This window comes from Herpailurus yagouaroundi, unplaced genomic scaffold (genome assembly GCF_014898765.1).
Source record: "Herpailurus yagouaroundi ecotype Mexico unplaced genomic scaffold, PumYag 141, whole genome shotgun sequence".
NCBI classification, from domain to species: Eukaryota; Metazoa; Chordata; class Mammalia; order Carnivora; family Felidae; genus Herpailurus; species Herpailurus yagouaroundi.
The window spans coordinates 41,278,622-41,298,526 of NW_024412396.1; the positions used below are offsets into that span (position 1 = coordinate 41,278,622).

The window sequence follows — 19,905 nt, forward strand, 5'->3', positions numbered from 1 at the left end:
GGAGAGAGAGAATCCCAAGCAGGCCCCTCAGCATGTGGCCCAACGTGGGGCTTGAGTCCACCTCATTGAGATCATGACTTGAGTCAAAATCAAGAGTCTGTCTACTAACTGACTGAGCCACACAGGCACTCATTTGGCTTTCATTTCTTTGCTGCAATATCTTGCTTAGGACAAATGAATTAAAGAATTTCACACATGGGGCAAATCTGTAGCCTGACTTGCAAATCCTTTTTTCCTCCAATCAAACCACTTGTTCCTTTGGTGCTAACATTCACTAAGTTTTCAAGAAGCCATTTTCTATGGAGAATACATCTTCTTAGTGCCTCATTCCATTAGTGACTCTCTCTCTCTCTCTCTCTCTCTCTCTCTCTCTCTCACACACACACACACACACTTTGTTCTTACAAAGTTCATTATTGAAAAATAACCTAGTAATACCATTAACTCAGACATCTGTACTTTCACCCCAAAGCATAAAAAACCTCCCACTCAGTATAATTCGTCTGTACACATTTCTTCTAACCTTCAACCATGTTTTCTGTGCATCTTTAAATACTATTTGCTGATCAAGGAATCCATTCTAGTTTGTGAACGTATTCTTTTCCACATCTGTTTCAGCCATTTTTACCATAGAAGGAAGAACACAGAAAAAATATGCATGATCTTTTGCTTCTTCTAAGAAATCCTTAAAGATGCTTCTTAATTGTTGTACACTGACATTTAAAAAAAATAGTGGATTGGGTGACACCCAACCTAAAATAATGCCAACGCTATTTTAGAAGTTTGTGTCTTCATTCTGAATGCTTACTTTTTGGACATTCTGCTACTCATGGTGACTTCCTACTCACATGCAGCCTAACATTTGAGGCAGATTAATGACAGTGGATGTAAACATGTATTTCAAAGAATCATCGTTTCCATGTTTTTCATTTGGCTGACGTCTCGTCAGAAGTGATCAGATCACCACTGCTGCACCTCGCAGCATGGCTGACCCAGAGCCCATTTACGTGCTGGGCTCATGGTCAGCTGGGCCATTTCCACATTGTCTGTCCGCATAAATCTTCCAACTGCTATTTCTTGGCAGGAAACTTTTAAAGCCAAGTGTTTATTTTCTGAGAGTTAGTTTAGTTAAAATCAGGTACTGTATTCCATCAATGTCCCAACAGGGCATATTTCACACTACACTGAAGTGAAAGATGCCACGTGTAGAGCCCCAATTTATGTCAGCACAAGGTCCATAGGTGACAACCGTGTACACCTTGGCGAATTGTTTATAAAATTCACAGCAGCACGCTTCAGTTCTGCTTCCAAAGCAGAGGTGGGTATATGTAGAATGGATCTGCCTGGAAATAGGAGGAGAAGGGCAAGTGATGGTCACTTGGGATGGTTGAAGCCGATGGGGAAAACATCCTCATCACAGACTCGCCTTCCTGACCCCCGGTATAACCCTTCAGTTTGGCCCTGGGAGATCTGGCTTTGTAGATAGGAGCTCATTTCTTGCCTGTCCAGGTATAATATGGATGCAACCCACAGCTGTCTTGTCCTCTCTTTGGCAAACACTCCTATCTCCCCACACACGCTCTTAAACTCTTCCACAGTTCAATACTCTTTTCTTGTAAACAAGACTTGGAGAGAATATTTTTTTTCTCTTGCCCAAAAGCAGATTCAACCAACTCCATCGAGGTGGTAGAGGGCTTTCCCCCTCTCTACAAAAGCAATAAAGCTGACTTTGCTGTCGTCAAGTTTTATAAGGTAGTGCTGACCCTATCACGGACCGTTCTCCTCCAGACTGCTTTACTCATTAACCACAGCTGAGTGTTAACCTTTCCAGACATAAATAATACAGCAGCACCTTGGCCTGAATGGAAGAGGGAATGGCTAAGCCTTTAATTTGTCTTTTTCCCTTGGATACTTGCAAACTTCTTTTTCTTCCTGTGTTTGACAAAATGTCAAAACCGTATTTCTCTTTGTGTTAAGAAATTCTTCATCCAGCCCTGAACCTGTGCTCTCTGCCATTTAACTTTGCAACATGTGTGGTGGGAGGGTGACTCAGCCATGTGACGTGCTTTGGCCAGAGAGATATTAGCAGACGCGACCAACAGGCTGCAAATGGGTGTGGGCACTGGAGCTTGCTCCCCTGTGCCTCCACAATCACCAGGATGACAAGCTGTGTTAGCCCACTGGTCCCAGGATGAGGCTGAGGTTCATATGGAACAGAGTACTTCAGTCACTCCAGTTACCACAAACTCATCCAGATTAGCTGACAACTGCTGAGTCTCAGACAGGGAAGTCCAGCCAAGATCAGTGAGTGAAGCCACCTCGCTGACCCTAAGTTGATTCCAGAAGTGAGAGCATAAACACTGGTGAATGCGCCTGGGATTCCGTGGTTCTTGGGTCTGCCCTTCTGTCTAAAGCCTGCCCCACCCCTGCACTCTGGACCCAGGCAAGCCCTCTTGTCAGGGACCCCTCTCTAATCATCATCCTGACTCCTACTTCCTGAGCCCCTTCTTCCTTATTAGCTCTTTTCTCATCAGCACTGGAATCATCTCGTCTCTCCTATCATTTGCTCCTTGTGTCTTATCATCCTTGTGTCACTTGCCACCTCATCTGCCCTTCCCTTTACAGGTAGAATATTGAAGGCGAAAGTTAGCCCTGCCCCCAGGTTCCACTTCCCACCATCCATTCACTCTGCAATTGCTCTCCTGTCACATTACCAAAACTGCTCCTGCCCAGGCCACTGGAGATCTGCTAGTTACAGAATCATGGACACTTGCCCTCCTTCACCCTTTTTCTCCCCCCCTCTCCCCCTTCTCCTCTTACCCCTTCACATATTCACTCTGGCATCATATTTTCCTGGTCTCCTACTTCTCTGCTGATCCTCCGGTTGCCTCATGATCCTTAGGCTGGTTCCCTCAGGGTCTGTCCTCAGATCCCCCTCTTTACTCTCTACCTGGGATAATCTCATCCCATTCCCATTGTCTCTGTTACCAACCATAGGCTGGGGACTCCCACATTTCTAAGTCCTGCCAGTTCCCTGTACCAAGCTTGAGAAATGTATGTGTAAGAGTCTGTTGGAGAGCCCAAAGACAAATGTGAGATCTCTACAATTTAACGCAGTGGTGTCCCCTTTAGACCCCCTCTTTCCCCAGTGTCTGCCATGTAAGTGAACACTACATCTCTCCCAGCCAGTAACACAAGCTTTATTTAGCCTTAGCTTCTCTCCTGCTTCCTTTTCCCACATTCAACTCATTCTCAAGTCCTGCTAATTCTACCCTCCTAACACATCGTCAGTCGTTCACTGTTCTCTGTCTCAGCGTCAGCTACCTTAGCTCAAGCCACTTTTATCCTTTGACTTGATTGCCTTTCCAGGCTCCTAACTTGCCTCCCATCCTCACCTTTCCCGGCTCTAAGCCATTTCCCATACTGCTACTAACACCATCCTCCTAAAATGAAAATTTGATCACCTCATTCCTCTGCTTAGAAGCTTTCAATGATTTTCCACTGCTGGGAATCACCAAAGTCTCTTTGTGGTCTGGATCCTTGCTTACCTCTCCAGTGTAACCTCTTGACATTCCCTTCCTAAAACTAGTGGAAGCCATAAAGAGCTACTTGCAGGGGCACCTGGGTAAACTCAGTTGGTTAAGTGTCCAACTCTTGATTTTGGCTCAGGTCATCACCTCACGTTCATGGGATTGAGCCCCACATCAGGCTCTGCACTGACAGCACAGAACCTGCTTGGGATTCTCTCTCTCCCCCTCTCTCTGTCCCTCTCTCGCTTGAGCTCTTTCTCAAAATAAATAAAGAAACATTAAAAAAAAAAAGAACTACTTGAAGTTGCTCAAGGACACCCTGTTTTCTCCCTCTTGCAGCTTTTGTACCTCCAGCTCTGCCTGCTTGGAATAACCCACAGCACAGACTTGCACTGGCAGGTCAGGTATGAAGCATCCATGTATCCCCCACATGTATTGGCACATCACCCCCACCCAGTCTACTACTTACACTCTCCCCTTTCACTCAGTGGCCTCCTTCCTTGTCCATCAACTGTGTGCAAGTCCTTGAAGCAGGGATTGTGTCTTGTTCATCCCTGCATCCTCAGAACCCACCACATCTGGGAACATAGTAGGTGGTCAATCAACGTCGGTTGACTGATTTGACTGAGAAAATAAATTAATTAATATGCACATGAACCACAGACCTCTCAACTGAACTCTTTTCTACCTTGTATACTGTAGAGGGAAGACCTTTTGATTCCTCAAAGATTTCCTCTTCTCACCTATCATCTACAAATGGGTTCTGTCCTTATTCTATTGGTGGTATCTTTAGGTCCTATAAAAATGTCTACAATTCTTTTATGAGCTATCTCAGAGCAATACACTTCTTAAGCTTCCCTTGTCTCTAATGGTTGCCATATGGGGACGTGATACACTAATGTTTGCTTCAATAAGCTGAAGTTTTTGTTAAAACAAACTGAACTGCCTTCAGCTCACCTCCCATTCTAAAGGGCCCACTAAAATTGATTCTGTGAAATAGGCTTTTAAAAAATATCCTCCTTAAGGACAAAATATAAACAGGGGAGGGCTGTTAGCTCAGAAAACACAAGCCTATTTGGAGACCACGTTTGTTTCACTTGACCACACAGGAGGTGATAACATCACTGTCATAAAGCGGTCTAAACCTGTTTTCATCCACACTAATGGACCCAGAGTTCTCAAAGATTCTGAGAACAAAATGATGCCAGATTCAGCTTTGAATGACTTGGGGAGTGACCCAGCTATGACATGCCCACAATTCATGTGTCTGTGTGATGATGGGGACAGTGCACACAAGGACTATAGCACAAAATTTCTTGTTCATTTGTACCGTAAGTTCTCCATACTGATAAACCAGAGTACCACAATTCTGTGTCTAAAAGCTTTTCTTAGGATGGCATGAAACCTACGGATTATGCCAATTTATACACAAACACACACATATATTTTATAATATTTGTCATGTAAGCCTTCTGTTTACTATCTTCTAAGACTAAGAACAGTAAATAGCTCCAGACTGACTATTTTCTTGCAATATGACCCATTTGGAGTCATATTGTGAATTGAGGGTTCTAGAATCACCATCAGGAAAGCACTTCAAGACTGGAACTCAGCTTCAATACGGAGAAGAAAGTTTTGACTCTCTAGCTCCTGTTGGTAGAAAGCCTTGGCAGTGGTCATTTGGCTGCGTAGTTACCTTGAACTCTGATTGCTTGTGTCCACTTCCAGGGTGAAATGTATCCTCAGAGGCCTGAAAACATACCCCAGACAGGGAACACAGATGGACGGGCCAAGGAAATGCATCAAATAGACCTGGAAAGGCAGTGGAGGTTCAGAGCGAACACAGCCCCAGGCAAGGTACTGGGAGAACCCAGTATATTATAAACATATAATATAATGTTGTCATGATCTATGCCAGACCTTTTGTTTTTGGACTGAGGAAGTAGAGTTCAGTGTCTGCAAAGTTCTGAATGAATGTTTTCTCTCCAGCCATACAAGTCGTAGGAATGGAGAGAATGACCTCCAACGACTTCAGAAGGTAGTGGAGTGTCCAAACTCTCATGACTATATACTCCTATCAGTTAAAAAAAATGTATATTTATTTATTAATAGATTGCAAGCATGTACTACCATACTAACACAATGTGCACGTGATAAAGCATATACAAAAAAAAAAAAAAAGGAAACTAAGCAATGTCTGAGATAAACGTACAGGGCTTCTAACACTTTGTTCCCACGTGATACGAGATTGCCGTTCATGCCTCCTGTTGTGATGAGGGCCGTCTCTGCTAATGGTGAAGAGCTTTAGCTACTCACATGCCAGCCTACAGAGAACAAAAGGAAGATCTAGTGAGTGAGAAGTTGGAGAATTCTTCAGAGAGGGGATTATACGTGGAGATGTGGACTTCCATTTCTGGAGATGTACTGGACCAGAAATCCTGATAACCTTTCCACTCCAAACTAAACAAGCAAACAACAATTTTTTAAATTGAATAATTTAAATAATTATTTATGAATAATATGTTTTAAAAATTCAGAACGCTTGGGGCAGTGGAGAAAGACTCAGGATATAAAGATAAAGTGGCCATGGAAGACAGCAACTGTCCTTAAGGGTTTCTCGGACCCCTTCATCTATTTCAGTGCCTTGGGTTTCGTGGCCATGCTGTGGAAGGCGGGCAGTTGGAATGGCAGGGGTTCCCCACACACTACTCCCTCAGTGGAAGGAAAGAAAATTCTGCTTCACAAGGACACAAACGAGGAAACTTGTCTCAGCCTGCCTTGGCCCTTGGAAAAAGAAAAATCTCTCCCAAATAAGTATCCCAGCCACAGAACTGTTTCCAGGCAGGTCTGGGGCTTGAATTTGCACTATCTCTGTATACGAAAAAGCATGGAGATTAATTACCAGGAAATTAGTTCAGCCCGATGTTGAAAGCACCCTGGCAGATGGCAGCAGCACAAATGCAAATTCTTTCTGGAAGAACAGAACTTTGTCAGCCCCAGTCTCCTGGGGTTCCCATCGATACAGGCCTGAGAAACGGGCATGCAGAGGAGAGAGAAGGTCAACCACAGAGTCAAGCAGAGTTTCCCAAAAGAGATGGTATAGAAAATAGGAAGAAGCAGTATTAGAAGAGTAGAGGCTGAGGACTTTCCAGGTTGGAATCACAATAAATCCCAAGCAGGATAACAAAGCAAAAAAATCCACACTTTGACACACTTTTGTAAAATTGCTTTCACCCCGAAGGCAAAGAACAGATCTTAAAAACAGCCAGAGAGGGAACTTGGATCATAGGAACGGCAACTGACAGCCACAAGCCTCTCCAACAGCAACACAGAAGCCAAAAGTAGAGGAAAACCAGCTCCAAAAGGCTGAGAATCAAAAATGGTATACCCTGTGAACATGTCTTTCACGACAATACAGAGAAAGAAAAAACATTTTTCAGACAGATGTCAAGAGAATTCGCCACCATGAGAACCTTCCTTCAATAACCTCTAACCTTTGAGCGATCCCTCTCATTCTGAGAACAGTTCTCCCAGTGCTGATCCAGAGACTGGCAGGAGTCGTTTCTACAGGAGAAGATGGTCGCCTCCCTTCTGTCCCTCTCGCACTTCCTGTCTCGGTCCCATGTGCCCAGAGCTACCTGAAAGGGCTGGGTGTATTTCTTCTCTCCCTTCTCTTATCACATTGTTGACATGACATTAAGGAGCCCCCTGAAGGATTGTTCTTTTCCTTTCCTGAATGGGCTGTCTGCACCAGATGTTAGAAATCAGATTCCATCCAGAAATCTCCGAAAAGAGGCCCTTTCTGGGCTCCCCCACAAGGCAAGGCCAGAAAGGCCTACGGGGTTCACACAAGAAAGAGAAGGCTAACAAGCTTTGTTTTCCAGTCGGCCTGATATTCATCCCCATCGGCAGTGGTTCAGTGTGCTCGTCACCAACGTGTCTGGGTGACGCTAACAGCACCGTCAGGTGAAGTGAGAGGGGCACAGTGAAGAAAACACCAGGAGGCATAATTAGAACGAAGCGCTAATAACTCTGCCCATCAAAAAGCCCCTTTCCTTGTGACACTGGGCGCAGTTCATTAAGCAGGGCTGCCAGCTGGAAAGGAGTAGGCAAACACATGTGCCAGGGTGAGCCTGTCCTTGTCCTCGAGGCTGAGAGCACCTCCTTGCAGCCCAGCTGCCTAGAGAGCTCGTGGACACAACGTGCAGCTCGAAGCGACTCATGATGTCAGGAGCTTGGGACCAGTCCTTAGCACCCCACCATGGAGTGACTCTTCTGAAGTGAATTCGCTCCAGGATGGAGCCCTGCAGGGCATCAGTAGCCTGCAGAGGTAAGATCGGCTTTTCTCAGGGAGCCTGAGCATCCAGTACGGCAACACGCATCACAGGACAGAGGTTCATGCATAAAAGGTTCGGGCAAACTACAAGTGTCTGACTAATTTTATGATTTCCAAATAACACAGCCATTCCGCCGTCCTTCACAGGGAAGAAAAACTCAGGCATGATTCCTGCCTCATTTGCTTCTTGGAACAAACTTGCTAAGACGGAGATTATTGGCATTCTTACTTTACAGATGGAAGGTGCTGAAGGGGATAGTGAAGGGGTCAATGCCCTGTGGCTGGTAAGCTCAGAGCCCTAGTCCTTTCTATGCAAAGACAGAGCTTAGTCCCACAAAGATGGTAGCTCCTAGCCTGAGAGGTTATGCAAGTACATAAAAAAAATCCTATTAGTATTTATGGAGCTCTTCCTTTGTGCTAGGAACACACACAGGGTTTTACATGTGTTAATTCTTTTAATCCTCACAGCCTCCTAGGAAGTAAGCACTATTTTTATTCCTATTTTACAAAATTGGAAAACTAAGGCCCTGAGATGTTAAGTTTCTTGCCCAAGGTCATAGAGCTAGTTACCCCTCCGGAGCCTTTGTTCTTCATCCCTCTTGTGAGTGTCACATTCTTTCATCCCTCCTTCCTCTTTCCTCCAGCTCTCTTCTTCCTCTTCTGTCCCTAAATAAGGTTCTGGTAGGTACTGAAATGATAAACCAATATAAAGAAAATTTTCAGGGAGCCCGGGTGGCTCAGTAGGTTAAGCGTCCAACTCTTGATTTCAGCTCAGTCATGATCACATGGTTCATGAGATTGAGCCCTGTATCAAGTCTGCTTGGGATTCTCTCTCTCTCTCTTTCTCTCTTTGCCCCTCTCCTGCTTGTGCGCACATGCTCTGTTTCTCTTTCTCTCTCAAAAAAGGAAATGTTTGTTCATTGTTTTTTCTTTCATCACCAGTGCTGTCACCTACTAAGTTCTCAACCTGGATGGCATCTTTGGCCGTTTTTTTCTGAGGAGGGAAGGATCAGCATTAAGTGACTTAAACTCAGTCACTCTTGAAGGCACCACGAGCATGAGACCTAACAGGTACTTTGTGACTGTGAATGAAAAGAAGCCTGATTGGCAAGGACTTAACCCAGGTCTTGGCAGTGTTAGCCGGGGCTGGAACTAATGATCCACAACTCGATCTCTGTGACCTAACCCGGGGCTGGCATCCACAATACACCCAGGTGTAGAGCACCCGCTGGCTGCCCGCAGCCTGGACCAGGTTCTGTCCTGGCAAGGCTAGCAGAACAAGCCTGCTTGTGCTCTCCTCACCGCACCTCCCCAAAAAGCAGGTGTACAAGTTGGCTGGCCATCAGAGGAGGTGACTGCCCCCCTGGTGTCACATGTAAGGTTTATTAAACTGCAGAGCATCAGAGCTTCATTTGTGACTGGCCAATCCTCAGCAGCCTGCCTTTGTCATCCGTTGTCACTGACTGTGTTTCACTGTCACAGCTTTATTAGGATGCGGTGACACCTTGCCATTGCTCCTTTGTTTGGGCCCATTGACTGGACCATATGTCTGAGGAGTCTCTGCCAATAGATCTATCGTATATTAATTGGCTCTGCTTTGGATTCTGCAAACGTTGCCAGGCTAGTCATGGGTAGAAAAGGTGTCTTCAGGGGCAAAGATATAGAGGAATGGATAGGCCCAAGTTTTTTGGCCCTGAAGTTTATATAATTGTGAGGACCCTCTTTAAGAAAAAGACCACATTATGAATATGAAATTTTGGGGCGCTTGCAAGGCCCTTGGAGGGACCTATGTGAGTGGGATGGGTGTGCTGATAATTAAACTTCATTAGCTTCACGGTAAGAGTATCTCTTGTGTCAGGTGATCCACAGATGGATGGAAGCAAGCCTGCCACATCTGTGGTTGCCATTGGGGTAGACCTCTGCCGTGGCTTGCTTGAGGGTCTATCTATGGAAATCAGTCTTCCTGTTTAGCACTTAGCAAAGGAGGAGAACACAGGAGAAAGAAGAAGAAGATTCAGTTCCCAACACAACTTCAAGAAAGAAGAAAGTCAATTGCTCCACCTAACAGAGCACAAGCCACAGAGAGAGTAGAGAAAACAGAAGTGTCCAGAGAGTGAAACAATCTCTCACTGGGCCCCTAAAACTCATCAAGAAATGAATCAACACTATTTTGGAAGGAGGAAGAGGGGCTGAAGTAAAGAACTAAAATATTGTTCACTCATCCCACTAACGAGTCTTACTGTTGTCAGTAGGTAGAGTCATCTCTATGTTGGCTATTTGCTATTTGTTCCCCATCTGCTGCCCCCTTATATTGCTTTCATTCACTGTCTGCTCATCTCTACTTTGCTGTTAGCCCAAAAAGCTACCAGTATGGGTTGCATCGCCCAGGCTCCCTGGCCCTCTGGCCTACAGTTGGTCTTGGCCATTGGGAAGCACCAGCAGGAGACCAGAGGTGAGAGGACAGAGGGACTGGGGTATTTCTTTCCTGTTTCTCCCTGCTTCAGTGTCATAGTTCTGGCAGGGGCTGAGCCATTATGCCTCCATGATTACAGTTCTCACGGGCTCTGGTCACAGGCCTAGAGGCAACAACGACTTCCCACTGTTAGTGTCTAGGTGCCTCAACATACAAAGGACTGTCAGCTTGTCCAACTGAGGCCTCTTATGACTTTCTTTCATAGAATGAGAAGGAGGAGGAAAGAGAGAGGGATGCACAGAAACAGGGTAACAGGCAGAGAGTAAGATAAATAAAGAGAGAAACATACCTGAAATGATTAAATGAGAACTCTTTTTATTTGCTAACGTCAGCTTGGCCATTCCCAGTCAGCATTTCTGAAGGATCTTTGAAATAGAACCAAATGTAAAATGTTGATGATTTGTAAAAGCTGTGGGGATTCTTATGTGGCAATAAAGGGGAAGAAGATCACACTTGGTCTTGGAAGGAGATCTGTTGTTTTGAAGTTGGAAGTTGCCCTAAGGGTGGCCTTTTGGCAGAAACATTTCTCTCAAGTCTTTAGAAAGTGATGAAGGGTAAATAATAAAGATTCCATCTTCCTTTGGCTGCTGGTGGGTCAGAACCGTTTGGGCTAGAAGAGCCTGCTGGAGAGCTGAGATCTTAGCCACTGTGACCTCAATTAGTCATGGAGCTTGAACAAATTCCTAAACTCCAGTGACTCCATTTCCTTTCCTGTGAGATGGGATTGATGATGCCTATTACTTCCCCAGTGATGCTTCATGAATGGAAGCTCGCATAAATATCACACTGTACAAGTGCAAAGAGGACAAGTTCTTTTAGTAAACTGATGATACTTGGTCCAAAAACAGAGATTATCTTAAGTGTTACAACCATACAGGTTTTCCATGTTGGAGATTATAGCAATGAGAGTCCTAGCAAGAAACAAAATACAATGAGGACACTCATTGAACAAAAAGCCTTCTTACAAAGGTGTGGTCAGGGTTAAGAGAAACAGCAAGGCATGTTGAAGCACCCAGAGACTACAAAGAGTGGGAAGCCATTGCTACCTCTAGGCTTCTGACCAGAACCCAGTGAGAGCTAAAGCCATGGAGGTAGGGTCACTCAGGGTCACTTTCAATAAGAAACTCAGTCCTACTTCAAAAAAAGAGGGTAAGAGGTGAAAAATGCCACCATAAATCTCTTGGTTGTTTTCTCTTAAGCCTATTTTGGAAATAAGTGAACGTATCTATTATAAATCAACTAACAACAGGTAAACATTGTTACTGACATCACAGAGTTTGTTAACTTTTATTCCAGAATAAATTGTCAAGGCTTCCTTAAATAACAAACATTTGGCTTATTGAAGAATATATGCTCATTTAAAGGGGTTTCTGACTTCCCTTTTTTTTTTTGAAACTTAAACATGTTGATGGCTAGATAAACATACCTGAAAAGTAGCCTTGACCCACAGCTTCCTTACTGACCAGTAGTTCTTCTCTTTGGTGGTGGGTTCATCTGCCCCCTGACCACTAACCCAATATCTATTCTCCACTTTATCTCTTAAGAAGGGAGGCCCAGTGACCCAACTGGAGTTCCAGGGTTGTTGATTCAGCTCAGAGGTTGGATAGAAGCTTGTGGTTCTTCTATATAGAAACTTTCTCTTGTCTGCTTCATAATCCCTCTCTCACTACACATGCCCATAGAGAAACGCTCAATAACTTTGTCCAGGAACTTTCATGGAGGACAAAGCCCTTCACATTGGCCATAGGGTCCCTGAGGCCTGTCTGTGCACTGAGCTTTTTCCACAATGAGAAATAGATTCTCAAAAGCTGCATCTAAAAATATAACTTGCTATTGATTATCTTCCTGCATCAGGGAAGGCCAAAAGACATCAAAATCTTATGACCAAGAGAAATCCAATGAGCAGATGCCCTTTGCTCTGGGCCATTAGTTTCTTTCACCCTGCTTAGGGATTCTGTAAATCACCAAAAAAAAAAAAAAAAAAAAAAAAAAAGGAGAGTAAACACAAGGCGAGGGTGAGGCTAACCATAGAAGGGCCACTCAACCCACCATACTCCTGATCTGTCAGTATCTTTACAACTCCATGCCTTGTGCAGGATGCCTGAGTGAAAATCTTTCCCCAGGCTAAAATTCTATACCTGCTAGGAAGTCAGATGATGAAAACAAATGGGAAAATAATTGAGCTGGGGCTGTATTTGAGCTGCAAAATTTCAGAGATGAGTTCCCTCAGCCTAACTTGATATGAAGAATACAACTTTATTACACAGCATCTATGACTCTATATCTAAAAATTCTTTCAGAGCAAATTTATTTGTGGTTTGGACAATTTGAGAGTTTCAGGTCAAGGAGACACTAATGTCTTTAGCTGAGATTTGGAATGGACTGGAAGTCCAATGAAACACAGATACAGTCTTCATGAAGGGGTCTACATGAATCCTGCTGTCTCAGCTTCAGGACCTCCTACACTGGAACCTACCTTGACTATCCTTTTGGTTTCCCATTCTCTGCTATGGTTTGGCTTGTCTTCCCTCTGGCTCAGGCTACACTTGTCTGAACTTCCCTCTGGCCTTCCCAGTTCAGGTCATTCAGACTCCATGAAACTTGGAGATAGTTTAGGAACTGCCTTACTGCTGTCCTTCTCAGTGAACATAAAGCCAAGCCATCTGCTGCAAATAAGGGAATGGAAACTACAAATAGGGACAGGGTAGAGAAACTGAGGCAACTGATAAAGGATTAAATTAGTCATCAGAAAGTTTCAGGTGCTAAGGGGTTGGCATCGCTCATGCATAAGGATGGCCCTACAATGGGCGTTCATAGGCACCACTAAACAGCAGACCTTGAGGAAGGGGTGGTTGGATTGGATTTTTCAAGTTGGTATTGTCAAGGTGCTGATTATCAGTGGAAAGATGACAGCTCACTGGGCAGAGGAGAGGATTGGGAAGAGTGTTTGTGAAGTGACTACCAATGAAAAACATAATGGTCCAAAAGGAGGGATTGTCAGAATGCACCAATGGACTAGAAGGCCCAGCAGAGTCAGAGAACTAGAAGTCTTGAGGGATGGAAAAATGTGTCTGGTGAGGCTGGTAACATGTGAGAGAAATAGGAAGACAGCCAGGAGTGAAAATACCAAATTTCAGGCAGCACAAAGGGAGAGGGAGGAGGTGGCTTGGTTTAGGGTGTGGCATGGGCAATTGGTGGACGAGGGGAGGGAGGGGTCTGGACTGGGCTGATCGGTGGCCAGTCCTTGTAGACCTTGAGGTCAATTAGCCTAATGGCAGGAACAGATCTTTCCAGAGAACATGGAGCTGGTAAATAGCAGTGACTAGAGCCCAGGCCTCTGGGCTCCCTTCTTTTGTGTTCCCTGCATCAAGAAGCACTGCCCCCCCCCATCCTGCTAACATTGGCACCAGCTCACAGTGGAGAAAACTGTAGGAAGCCCCACTTAGGTCTCAAATTCCAGGTGTCAGGATGGCAGCCCCTTCCCTGTTCAGGAAGACCCTGGGGTGCATCTCTGTCTATGAGGTTGAGAATCCTGACTCCTGATCCACCTTCTCATTCCAGATGAAGTCCTTAGAAGTACCTACCTAGAGGTTAGCCTGGAAAAAATGATGAAATGGACATTTTCTTTTTTTTTTAGATGAGGTTCTTTGTTCTTTTCTCCTGGTTAGATCTTGTCTCCTCCATGACCCTGTGTCTGAGCTAGAGATGTCACAAGTGCCAGTCCTCAAGCAACACGGAATCAGAATCTCCGCATTCTGCTTAGTTCCCAGTTAACATTCCTGGCATCCAATCAAAGTGCTCATTTTCTGGTGCATGTTCAAAAGTCAATACCACCATCAAAAACAGAATTCAAAAAATTGGGACAATGTTTTGTTTTGTTTTAATGGAATTTTCCTCTTAAAAATGAAAATTTAGCTACCAAGAAATGGCTACCAGCCAGGAGAAAGGGACACTGTGATCCTCTGTAAGTCACACTACCTCCCTGGGCTTTCTCATCTTGAAATATCTGAGGTCTCTTCCAGCTTTAAACATATGAATAGACTTAAATTGTTAAATAGCTTTCATGGACCCCCAAAGAAAAAGAAAAAGTCTGGTTTACTTGTCGTTGTCATTTTTTTTTTAAGAGACGCTGAGAGAAATCCTGCACCAGTGTTGTTCCTATTCACCTCATCATTTCCTTTTCTTTCATTGCATCTCACATCTCGGCAGAGAGTTTATCTTTACTCTATTTCCAAAATCTCCCATATTATTCTCATGGTGTCTGTTTGACTCTATTCACTGTATTGAAGTTTGGAATACTGTTTTCTTGAAAGATAACACCCAAAGCCAAATTCTTATAAAAGACTGTCGCTTCGGTTTGAAGAACAGAAATGAGTTAGCAGTAAAGATAAGGCCCTCCCTTCACGTTAAGACCAAAGAATTCTGAAATCTTTAAGAAGCCCAATTATTAACTGCATACTTCACTGACGATGCCAAAATAGATACATTATACTTTACAGTAAAGAAATATCACCTTTAGCAAAAGGCAGGGACAAAAAGTCCATTTAATCATCACTTATACAAGAACTTGGAGTCCCAGCATGACTTATCCCTTATCGCTTCAAACATTACGTCATTTATTCCCAGCTCTGTTTAACTCCCTTGTGTTGGATGTCTTCCTTTACTGAAATTGATCTTTGTTAATACCAGGCATAATGTGTTCTTCATTTCTTAAAGGAAACCGATGGACTCTTGCCATGACAGGGGATAACTGGAAATCTATATACTCCGGACACCGATTCCCCATCAATACACTGAAATGTCTTTTCTTTAAAAATAACAGCCCTGCATGAATGTGATCACTTTCCCAAATTAGTGTAATTGATGCACCCTGAGACCTTAATGATTCAGAAAGTGCATACTCGAGGGATATTTAAATAGCTATTTTGTAGGGAGATAAAATATGGGCCAATTCACCGAACACGCATTCCTTCAGTTTAGGAAACACTCAGAGCTCGGCTGAGGGCTGGCCAATGTGTCAGGAGGGCTGCTGTTAAATGACAAAGAGGGCAAATGATTTTGTACTTGCATTATCTCATCCTTTTCTAGGCCTTCAGTGAAGGATGTGCAAGACTGTGCATTTGAGGACGTGACAATTATTACAGCAGGGATTATTAAAGCAAGTATTACCAAAATGGAGATAAGACTCAGTTTTCTAGTCTGCAAATTTGGGATGATAATAATTTTTACTTCCTGGGGATTGTTTGCTGATTTGAATCTAAATGAAGTGCCAAAGCATTATTGGGTCTGTAAAATAGCTCTGAGATTCCTTGGAACTTTTTCCTATGGCACCCTTTCTCTCTCCAGTGCAGTAGTGCTGTCTCCATGGGGGCTGTTCTGGAAATACTGAATACATGAATACATGAATGAGTAAGCTCCTCCACCAACATCTTACAGGCATGCTCCAGCTGTAAGCCAGGGGGAATTGGCTGTGCTACTTCCAGCTAAAAGGTAGCAAGTATGCCTCACTCATCATTTCTAAGCCCTTGGCAGACATAAATAATCAATCACAGCATTCTTCCCAAATGTGGCCTTCAAGCCATTTCTCAAGACAGCGTTCCAGGCAGCCATTACTGATTGTTCAGAGCTGACATCAGAGAGAAAAATCCATCTGAAATCTCTGAGGCTATCCAGATCATTGTCAGGGTGGAAAAGCTCACCCTGAACTGATGTTTGAGCCATTGATTGATCACAGCTTCCATCCTGGATTGTCAGGACTGCTCTCAATACTACCTCGTTGCCCTGTGGGTGGGGAAGGTAGGAAACTTAAGTCTGTCCAAGGGAAGAGGAGCTTGCTTTCAGCCGAAGGGCCTTGCAGAAGGACTTATCTGATTTGCCTTCACCTGGTGGTCCTGGACCTCACCTAGCCCACTTTCCTTCTCAAGTGAAGCAGCCCACTGTCAACTACCTGCAGTCTCTGGGCTTTATGCTCTTGGTCCAGAAATCCCCCAGAAGTTAACCAGTTTAATAACAAGCCCCACTCTTGCACTTCACTTGTATGCCATCACCCTTCTTGGTATGTGTTGCTTCTGACCTTATTTGGCCGTGACCCTTGCCCAAGACATCGCTCCTCGCTGCTCAAATTCTCACCTGAATCCCTAACCTCCTGATGCCTTCTTGTCTACTCCCAGTTATCTGGATACTTGTCTGCAGTTCTGGTGACTCCTGGCAAACACCAGGCACATTATGCTGGATGCATATTCAAGGATGTCAGCTTCTACTAAAGAAAGATCCAACACTTTCTCCCTGCTTTTCTTGGTGCCAGCTTCCTTAAATCCATTACCTAATTTAATTTTCAAAACACAGGCAGGAGGTTAATATAGCATCATTATAACCTATTTGGGACTAGAAATTCAGAGACAGTAAATAATGTGCCTGAGGTCACAGAGCTGGGATTCAAGATCTGACCCCAGAATCTGGACACTGCCTCCTGAATTAATGCATGCATGGTGGCCTTTTGGAGGGGTTCACAGTACAGGAATGTTATCTCTTTCCTCTCTTCTCTTCCCACCATCTCTAACCTCAGCTCTTCTCATCAGCACAACTTAGGCTCATGTGACTCATGTGAGGAGAGGGAGAAATAACAGCCTTCCCTGGTACAAGAAGCCCAATACAGTGATTTGTGGCATGGGGCCTGATAATTAACTAAATAGGATCCTTTACAATGAAACAATCTCACTAGTTTTTATTGCCACATTAAAATGTGAATCTTAAGCAAAACAAGAATATAAATCTTATTGGAGGATGCTGAAGTTTAAAACAATATATACTCAACTCAGTTCTCAATAGAGAGCAGTCTTTATTGAAGGCCATAAACATTTCTGCGTGCCAGAGGGGAAATATGACCATAAAACTGGCTTCTATTTAGTGATTTGGTAAATGAAATCAATGGTTGTCTGAGTCCCAGCAGGACTCTTGGGGGCAGTCATTAAGGCCCCCACATACAAGAGCAACATTCTGTAGATCAATGTCACCCAAGGGCAATGTTACTCCCTGGGGGTGCTTGCGGTATTTGGGATAGGATATATTCCTTTTGGGGGACTATTTTGGGCACTGTAGGACATTTATATCTCTGGGAATAGACCACTTCCCATTCCCAAAACTACTTCAATGCATTTCCTAAAGAACCCATTGGGGTTCTCCTCTCCCTCCTGTGTGAGCAAACCAGGACAGAAGTGAGCGAACCAAGGGTAAGTCTTCACTGTGTTCTCTCTGCACAGAGGAGGGTGCCATCTGCTTCTGACTTACTCCAAGACATACGATTTGTTCAGAACAAGAGAATAAGAGAAAGCCATCAGGGAAGGAAGACAAGAAAGGAGGTTAAGGTTTCCAAGAGATACTTATTTATAAAAGGTGAAATCTTGACTCTTACGCAAATATAAAATGAACATGTCACTATAATGAGGGAACTAATAAGATATTACGACTAGTTCAGAGGAGGATTAAAAAAAAAAAACCCACACATACATAGACCACCAAGAATGCTGAAAGTAAATATAGTTGCCAAACTGGTCAATATCTACAGGGGAACAATCACCTGCCTCCCTGCTGGACACAGTTTGCTTTTCTACAGGCAGGAATCACTTGCACTGTTATCAGTATTCCACATCCTGACAGCATTGCCAAATAGTTTATAGACAATGAAAGATGAACCAGAGGGACGCCAAAGCTAGGACACCCAAGCAATCATTTTTGCGTGTTTCCAAAGTTTTTCATAGCTGATGTCACTATGGCCACCTCTCTCCTGCAGTTCTCTCCAATCTCTCTTCCTTCTCTACACTCCAGCTATACTATCCTTTTTCACTCCATCAAAAAGGCCAAATCATCTCTATTTTGGAGACTTTGTGCTTCTGTTTCTTCCCCCTGAAAATCCATTCCTCCAGATTTTTGTGTGGTTGCTTCCCTCGCATCATTCTGTTTCAAGTCAAATATCATGTCTATGACAGACCCTTCCCACCTGTGGCTCCCTTTACAGTATCCCACATCACCCCTTCTTATTTATTTTGTTCTTGTGCCTGTGAGCTGGGTCCTCCCTATAGACTATAATCTTGGAGGGCAGAGACGGTCAGACCTGTGCACTGCCCTCCCCAGTACCTGGGTTGAGGGTGCTTCAGAAATATTTGCAGATCACCTGGTTGCTTGGGCAGCCAAACTGAGGCAAGCTGCTGTTCTCTCCTGTGGCTGAGAGTGGCACAGGTGTGACTCTTGGATCTGGCCTCTTAACTGGGACAGGAAGATGCCCTTGATGGAGCTACTATGAATTGTAATTGCTGAGGCCCAAAAAAGGATGGGCATTTCAGGAAATGACAGCTTGTACAGGTACCTCCGTGGCCAACTCCTGATGCCTCAAAACTCTACTAGTCCCCTAGGCATAGAGGCCATGCCAGGGAAAGTGGGTTAAGGAAGTAACCCTGAAGTGACCGAGTTTATCCTGAGTTGGTGAGATTGTGTTTTCTGCTACTAGGTGGAATGGGACTCAAGACACAGAAATTTAAAACTTATGTTTTGGACACCTGAGATTTGTGGCCTGAAATTATTTTCCCTGCTACAGAGACAAGTCTCTAGGCTAACCATCAAAAATATGTTAGGTCACGAGTGTTGCATATCAATGTGTATAAAAGGGGCCCCGCGCCCCGGGGCGGCCCCCGGGCCCCCCCGGATCAGAGGTTGAGAAGGTTGAACCTTTTGCCTTCATTAACCTACCGAGCTGTTCTCTACCATCTTGAACTGACTATTCTGTGTCTTTCCGTGTTAACTGGCTCTGCCAGTATAGTGAGGGCCAAGACGGGAAGGAGGTGGAAGAAGGGGAGAAAAGAGGGCATCTCTAATATTACTGTCACAGGAACTCTGAGGACATCTATTCATGCTTTCCACACATGTTAATTGGATGCCTGCATGTGTCGGGACCTATTCTAGGAGCTTGGGACACAGTGGAGAATAAAATAGGTAATCAGTTCTGCCCTTGAGAGTCTTGTATTCTAATAGGGGACAAGAATAATAAGGGATAAATAAATAATAAATAAGTAAATTCCATGGCAGGTTCAAAGGAGATGAGCCACATAGAAAAAGAAAAAAAAGATTAGGACAAAGAGGATCAGGAGTGGGTGGTGAAGGGCAGTGTGGTATTAAACAGCGTGGTCTAGAGAGACCTCACTTGAGCAAATTTGAAGGATGTGAGGAAGGTCCCAGAGCATCAGCTTGAGGGAGCCGCTAGAGAAAAGACCTTGGGGCGATGGGTCATGGTCTGTTTAAGGACAAGGACAGGTGTGCCTGGAGCTGGGGAGGCTAGGAAAAGATGTAGGAGGGCACTCAGGGAGTTGACAGGGGCTAGATTCCATAGAATTTTACAGGCTTTTTTTTTTTTTAATTTTTAAAAACACTTTACTTATTTTTGAGAGAGAGAAAGAGAAACAGAGTGCAAGTGAGGGTGGGGCAAAGAGAGAGCGAGACATAGAATCCCAAGCAGGCTCCAGGCTCTGAGCTGTCAGCACAGAGCCCAACTCGAGGCTTGAACTCACCAACTGCAA

At 44.2% G+C, this 19,905-nt stretch overlaps 1 long non-coding RNA gene across 2 annotated transcripts; it reads right to left on the reverse strand.

Moving 5' to 3' along the window:
* Window positions 1-339: 339 nt before the first annotated feature.
* Window positions 340-14,157, reverse strand: LOC121031919 (uncharacterized). Of its 2 annotated transcripts, none has more exons than XR_005790975.1 (4): window positions 13,924-14,157; window positions 5,227-5,342; window positions 4,000-4,108; window positions 340-1,343 (listed from the first exon to the last, which is right to left on the reverse strand). It is a non-coding gene; the product is annotated as an uncharacterized LOC121031919 (long non-coding RNA). The 2 variants fall into 2 exon arrangements; XR_005790974.1 differs by lacking the exon at window positions 13,924-14,157 and adding an exon at window positions 12,816-13,001.
* Window positions 14,158-19,905: the final 5,748 nt, after the last annotated feature.